The following is a 7,792-nucleotide window of genomic DNA, read 5'->3' on the forward strand; positions in this document are numbered from 1 at the left end:
GTTGAGGCCTGCAACTACACTCCCAACCTCAACACTAACTTCAAGCAGAGGCGTCCCAAAAACGTCCTTTACGATTCAGACGATGACGTGACGACCGACAATGCTTCCCGGGCAACACAATCACAAGCAACACAGCGTCTTCGCCGGCAAAGACGAGGTCCCCGATATCTAACGTCACCCGGACGTGAGTTCTAATTCACGATCTCGGGGGCGACCGGACTGTTTCACCCAGGTCACGGTCACTCCCTCCCGAATGGTCCTCTAAGCCGAGGTCCGAGTCTCATAGGAGACGCCCTTAGAGAGCCGTTCCGTCCTCTATCTTCATTTCAGCCTTCGGGTCTTATCAGGTGATGCTTCTGCGCTCGCCCAACCCCCCCGGTGTCGTCGTCGTGGTCCAACCAGGTGGCAGGGATCCAACGACGACACCGGAGGGTCTCTTATTCAACAAGAAAAAAAAATTCGAAACTACATTTTTTTCCTCATGTTTTCACGTTAACTACACCAAAGAGCTAATTAAATAGTCACCACAGACATTCCAAAATCGAGGTTAACAAGATTACCAGAGCTTGAGTTAATTGAAAAATTGCATGAATTTCTGTTCGTTTGTTAACGACAAAATTCTTCTTATTGATTTATGTGTATTGATCATTTATATGAAGCTTGGTGCTCATATTCAGTAGCGTGTCATAACGCAATATACCCAGAGATATGTTTTTCTTAATGCTTATGAAATGTCGTTTTTCCTGTTTGGTTATTTTGTGTTACTGGAGCATAATACCCTGATCGACAAACTTATGCACGCCACTGCTCATATTGTCTACCATAAGTAATAACGGTAGGCTACTATGAAGTTTGAATTGTAGTGGCTTTGGGAAGTAGCAGCTTGGAAAAAAAATGATTATTATTTGCAACAATTCTTGCTTATATATTATTTGAATTTGAATTATTTTAATTTGCTAAAACAATTATTTTGCGAAACAAAATTCAGATTACATTATATTTGGTTATACTAGCCTATAATAAGTATCTAACTTTTTTCTATAATATAATCTGCATGTAGAGGTAAATGCTAATAGTCTCTCATAAAGATACGTCTTATTTCAAAAATTATTAACTTCCAATAATATAACAGCAAATCTGTTGTTTCAAATACCTAGTAATATGCCACATGTGCCGCCACCCCCCCCCCCCCCCCCCTATTTATTTATTTATATTTATTAGTATCTATTTTCAACATGATCTCTTTAATTAAAAACGTTATTTTAAATACTCTACATATTGAAAAAAAACAATTTCGTCCAATTGTTCTAGACGACAATTATCTAATTTACTTCGTACATATATGGACGATATAGTTAGTGCTGTAATACTAATGACCGTGGGAAGAAAGCAATATGGTACCTACAGGTACCTACTTTTAACGTGTCTATGGTTGCTATGGTATCTTCTCAGAGCAGAGTCTCAGAGAGAGAAAAGTGCAAAAAAAAAATTCAATTTTATTAAATTTAAATATACAGAGAGGTAATCAAAGATTTAATCTTCAAAAGATTCTACTGAAAAGTTTGAGGTGCATGCCCCCGACTGGATTCGAACCCACACCCTACAGAATCGGAGCCAGAGGTCTTATCCACTGGACTTTCACGGTTATAATGATTAATATTGCTAAATAAAATATTCGCGGCGCAAAATATAGCGACGATATGTTCCCTGTCTTATAGCAGTTAAAATAATTAATTCTATCACAAGATCGACTTATTAATCAGTTAATTATGTTGTTATTCAGTATAGGATGTCGTTTACACCAATCAGTCCAGTGTTAATCAACGAACCGACACAAAAAGTATAGGATTATGAGCCTGTGATAGCCACATTCTCCTCATTTTATAAGAGCTGTTTGTCAGCTCATATTCCTAGTATAGGTAAGGTAAACAACTATAGAGTTGGAAGTTGGAACAGTGGCTTAAAAACATAGCAGGTTTCAAATGTCCAAATCCTTACTTGTCCAACTGTTAAACGCAATTTTTGTAAGTTTTGAACAGGAAATCATGAGAAATCATGCCCTTAGTCGTCAGTGTGGGCACAGGTCTATTCTAAAATGGGCACGGCCCCCTATATACGTCTATGATCACAGTATGCTGAGGAAAATATACAAAATTTAGTTACGCTTTATAACTACCTAATACCACCATCTAAATGGGATGATGACAGTATTTTTTAAATTGTATATAAATCAAGAGTATACTAATAGCAAAGCAATTTTGTAAAAGTAACAGGGTATCTGCGATCATTACTTTCGGAGCTACAGGGATTTAAAGGGTCAGATTTGCGGCGCTGCAACGGAACCCTGAAAAACGCCCCATACAAAATGGCACGAACTAATGACGTCGTAGGTAATGTAACGATCGTTAGATTTGTATGTGCGTTCAAACAAAATTACTAATATCTTTGTTATATGTGCGTTTATGTTTATAGTTCATATATTATAAAATGTCACATTTAATATAAGGAAGCTAAAATTGTATGAATTTTCATCTAATTACGATAAAAAAAAATTAATAGATTTTGAAATATTATAATCTCATTTATTTTGCAAATATCCAGACAATCTTTGCTTTTTATGTATGCATTAGTTAACATTGACCTTATTTACCCGAATGTATCATAAAAATCAATATATTCAAACCTAGTCATCATCCCCATTGAAGGGTTATTTGAAAAAACGGCCACAGTCAGTTTTGGTAATTTTTATACTAGAAGCAAAAAACCATGTTGACCTTGGTTGTTTATCCATATATCATAGAAAGTTTAACCACAAATACCGCTTGACTAAAGCTCTTTTACGAAGTGTGATTTACGTTTGATAGCATCATTACAACATTTAGACACAAAAATATTATTTCGATTTTTTTTACATTAGTTGTTCTTCTAAATGACCCTTCAATATGCTGTACTTACTTAGGTACCTATCGTAGGCAGTGGTATGCACTCCATATATGCAAAAATGCCTTGCCTAACCTGAGGATTCATTATGAAATGTAGAAAGAGTTAATAATTTTGTAAAATTTATACGTATAATGCCAGTTTGAGAACCTTCTGCACGCCACTGATAGCTAACCAAGAAGAAGGTCTGGCTACCACAGGCTCTTGTTCTATATACCGTACAGTTGTCGGGCGGCATTAGAACTGATTTCTGTTTTAAAAACGTTCATTAAAAGTTAGAACTGCAGAAATATGGTTTAATATTGCAGTGCGCTTCGCTGGTCGCTCGTTATTTTTTGCTGGAATTTACCTACTGAATAAACTATAAACGTACAAATGGATCCCATGGTAAGTAAAAATCCATTCTAATATTATAAATTCGTAAGTAAGTCTGCCTGTTATCTTTTTAAGCCTAATCCGCTGAACCGATTTGAATGATTTTTGGCACAGAAATATAAAATACTAGCCGGCGCCTCGCGGTTTTACCCGCATCCTTCCCGTTCCCGTAAGAATACGGGTATAAAATGTAGTCTACGACACTCACAAATGACGTGGCTTTCTAGTGGTAAAAGAATTTTCAAAATCGGTTCAGTAGATCCAGATAATATACCACAGTAAAATACAATACCACAAACTTTACCTCTTTAAAATATTAGTTTTTTAATTGGATATTGGAGCAAAAAATAACATACTTTTTACTTGTTTTTATGAAAATAAGAGGGGTGAAATAGGGGTTGTATGTTGGTAGTTCTTAATTACTGAAGAACTTCCATATCAATAACAATCAAAATGACGTATTTTATTAAATAAGTTCGGCTTGCAAAATTAAAATTATATAAAATATAGGATAATGTAACCAATATTATGAAAAACAACCCTTAGAGGGGTTGAAAATGTCTAAAAATTATTAAACAAAATTGCCCATTCGCCTCAAATTAAGCAAAAAACTAATAAAAATTAGTCTACTGGCGGGGATCGAACCTTAGATCTTTTGGTTTTGAGTTTGATTTTTTAACCTCTGTTGCATATAGCAACTAACTATGTCATAGCTATTCAGGCTTCGTAGTCTTGGAAGTCGACTTTTAATGATTTTTTTTATTATTATATTTTTCAGTAAGAACTCCGCCGTTAACACTACGCCAAATTCGGTATCAACAATCATTAAACCAAAGTTATCTTATTTAATACGACAAGTAGCTGAATTATGTCTCGTGTTTTACTACCAGACATAAGTTAGTATCTTTATGCGTTTGTTTAATGCATTTATGGGTGGAAACTTGAAACATAACAAAAATGGCTATCTTTAACTCTAACTGAAGGCAATTTTTAAGAATGCTTAATTTTTTATATAACAGCTATATTTTGATAATATACACCGTATTTCTTAGGCTATAGAGCATAAAATAGTGTTACTCTCTCGACCATATGACCAGATAGGTTTACAAGTTATGCCCAATCAGTGCCCAGTATAGTACAAGAAGCGGTACATCACTGTTGAGCTTTTCAAACCATAATTGGATGAACTCAAAGAAATAGAAATGATTTATTTACTTTCGAAACATGATGAATAACATGTGTTCAAGAAACGAGCGAGCCATGCTCAAAATATCTCTGATTGATCGAATCAGAAAAGAGGAGATCCACAAAAAACAAAAGACGAGTAGCTCAAAGAGTCGCTAAGTTGAAGTGGAAATGGGCAGGGCATATAGTACGACGTGCCGATGGACGTTGGGGTCCCAAGATGTTGGAATAGCGAGCCCGCGTTGCAAAGCACAGTGTTGGTCGACCTCCTATACACAGTGTTGGACGTGGAGCGAAGATATCAAACGGATGGATAGATGGCAGCTCAAAACCGTGTTGTTTGAAAATGAAAGTAATGGAAATGATTCATTCATTCATTCATTACTTTCGAAACATGATGAATAAGATGTGTTCGAGAAACGAGCGGGCTATGCTCAAAGTATTTCTAATTGATCGAATCAGAAATGAAGCGAGTTGCAGAAACCAAAAGTTACCGACATAGCTCAACGAGTCGCTATGTTGAAGTGGGAATGGGCAGGACATATAGTTCGAAGGGGCGATAGACGTTGCGGTCCCAAGATACTGGAATAGCGATCCCGCATTGGAAAGCACAGTGTTCGTCGACCTCCTACGGGTTGCAGGTAGCTGGCAGCTCAAAATCGTCTTGTTTGAAAAGAGACAGACCTTTGTCCAGCAGTGGACGCCCATTGGCTGATATTATGTTTATAATGATGTTTAAGAAACGCACCGGTGAAAGTGGAGTTATGGAGGTAGATGGGGGGACAAGATGAAAAATTGTCCGGCTTTATTAGTAAATTGTTTCATCATTATCATCATCATCATCATCATCACATCAGCCGATGGTCGTCACTGCAGTCAGCAGGATTATGGTTCAAAATACCATGGTCCTAAATCTTCTACATCGAGTTACTCCCTGCGACTCGTTTGACGTCGTAAGTCATCTGAATGGGGGGATCAATACTGAAGTTTACGGGGCAAAGTCACCATTCCAATACTTTTAACCACAACGTCTATTCTTTGAACTATGCTCACCCATGGTTCATAATCATAAACATAAACTCAGATTCTAAAATTTCTGTAGATTTTTTTTAAAGAATATTTGCCACATCTTTTTTTAAATATGGCCAATATTCCCATTCCCCTCCAACTAGTCGTTAAAGACTATTAGGAGTGGGTACGACAATAGACCAACGGGGCGGGGATTGAACCACCACGCCTCGGTGATGAGTCCGACCGCTCTTACTGTTGAGCTATTGAGGCTCTAAGAAGAAGAAAAAAGATTATAAACAAAAAACTATTTTCTCAATCTTGTATTCTTGCAAATCTTGCATCAGAAGAGGAATTATTAGGACATTTCTTATTAAAGGCCACCATTATGCTATTAAAGTTCTATGTAGCTAATCTTAAATCTTGATTTTTATTACTTGATTATCAAAAGAAGTAGACCAGTAATTCAATTGGAATGTCTAAGTAAGCGTTGGCGCCAATCCATGTAAGTACGATTATAATCACGTCACTTGCCGAATAATTACCTTCAAGTACTCCGATCCAAGCCAAGTGACCTGGCGACGACCTCGTAACCTTTATACCAAACTTGTGGAGGCGGTAATTGCTTTCATCATTATCGGCCCACTATGGGGCTAGATGTTTTTAAAAAGATAAAAGGCTGAAGTGGCGCTGGACGGGACATGTGCTGAGATCCTCGAAAGAAAAATGGTCCAAAGAGGTCATGCAATGGTACCCCAGAGATGGGAAAAGGAGGCAAGGGCGACCACATAAGAGATGGGAGGATGACCTGCCGAAAGGATCGAGGAAAGGCCAGAGATCGAGAAGAGTGGAAAAGTCTGGAGGAGGCCCATGTCGAAGGACAACCTGATTGCTCTGGTATATAAATTAAGTAAAAGTATTAGTCGTATATCGTATGTATTCAGCAATCAGAGAATAAAGGCTATTTTTATTTTTATTTATTTTATGGAGCTAGATCTCCCTGCGTATAGGAGGGGATATGGAGCTGAGACCCACCACGTTGCCAATACGAGTTGGTGAGCTTAGGATGAATATAAATGATAATGTTTAACTCGTAACAATCATTAATATTCATTATTTACAACCCATATTCGGCACACTGTTGAACACAAGTCTCCTCTCAGAATGAGAGGGTTTAAGCTTAGTCCACCACGCTAGCCCAATGCGGATTGGCAAACTTCACACACGTAGAGAATAAAGAAACTTCTCAGATACGCAAATTTCCTCACGATGTTATTAGGTATTTCACCGTTTGAGACACGTGATATTTAATTTCTTAAAATGCACTTACTCGTAACTGAAAAGTTAGAGGTGCATGCCCCGGATCGGATTCGAACCTCCGAATGGAACCAGAGGTTACATCACGGCTCATCTATCTATCTATAATATCTTGAGATATAAATCTGTGTTAACTTATTCACATGCAGTTGTTATAAATACGTGGTCTACTGGTCGAATAAGCAGCAAGAGTATCTACCGTGTCGAATTTAGTAAAAAAACTGTTATTAATTAAGATACTTAATTAGAGGAGTAGATAATGGCTGCTTTATTCCAGTGTCGATGAACTTTTAAAATTAATTTTTATTGTTTCATCCAAAATTGTTTTCAAAGATATTAAAATTATTTTTAATTAGCTAAATATTATAGGTATACCATAGAAAAATATATCTAGGTAACGTACCTACGTAGCATCAATCTCTAAATCAGCGCTTCCCAAACTTTACTACTGTGTAGAAGTTAATTTAACTGTTAAACCCGGTAAATTTCGTACTCCTCCTTGACCCACGCCCGTCGAGCGATCATTATTGTCCCGTTAGTCAAGAAATAAAATCGACCATCTCCTAGTACCTTTCAAAAGTCGCAGCATTGCTTCCATAATGCTGCGACCCGGTGGCGGGTCGCAACCCACCTGATGAGAAACGCTGCTCTAAATTAAAGTCTCATGAAAAAGTTTCCTACCTATTTCAATAGCTGTATACCTATGTCTGTTACTTTAAAAAAGAATTAACATTTTGCAATGTTCAGCGAGTCGCGAAGCTGTGGCAGTGGCAATGGGCAGGCCACATAGTTTGAAGAGCCGATGGACGTTGGGGGTCCCAAGGTGCTGGAATGGCGACCCCGCACCGGAAAGCGCAGTGTTGGTCGACCCTCTCACTAGGTGGACCGAGGATATCAAGCAGGTTGAGGGAGCCGCTGTGCTTGGAGGTCCATGTAAGAGGCCTATTTCTAGCAGTGGACGTCTATC

The sequence above is a fragment of the Bicyclus anynana genome, chromosome 16 (assembly GCF_947172395.1).
Source record: "Bicyclus anynana chromosome 16, ilBicAnyn1.1, whole genome shotgun sequence".
NCBI classification, from domain to species: Eukaryota; Metazoa; Arthropoda; class Insecta; order Lepidoptera; family Nymphalidae; genus Bicyclus; species Bicyclus anynana.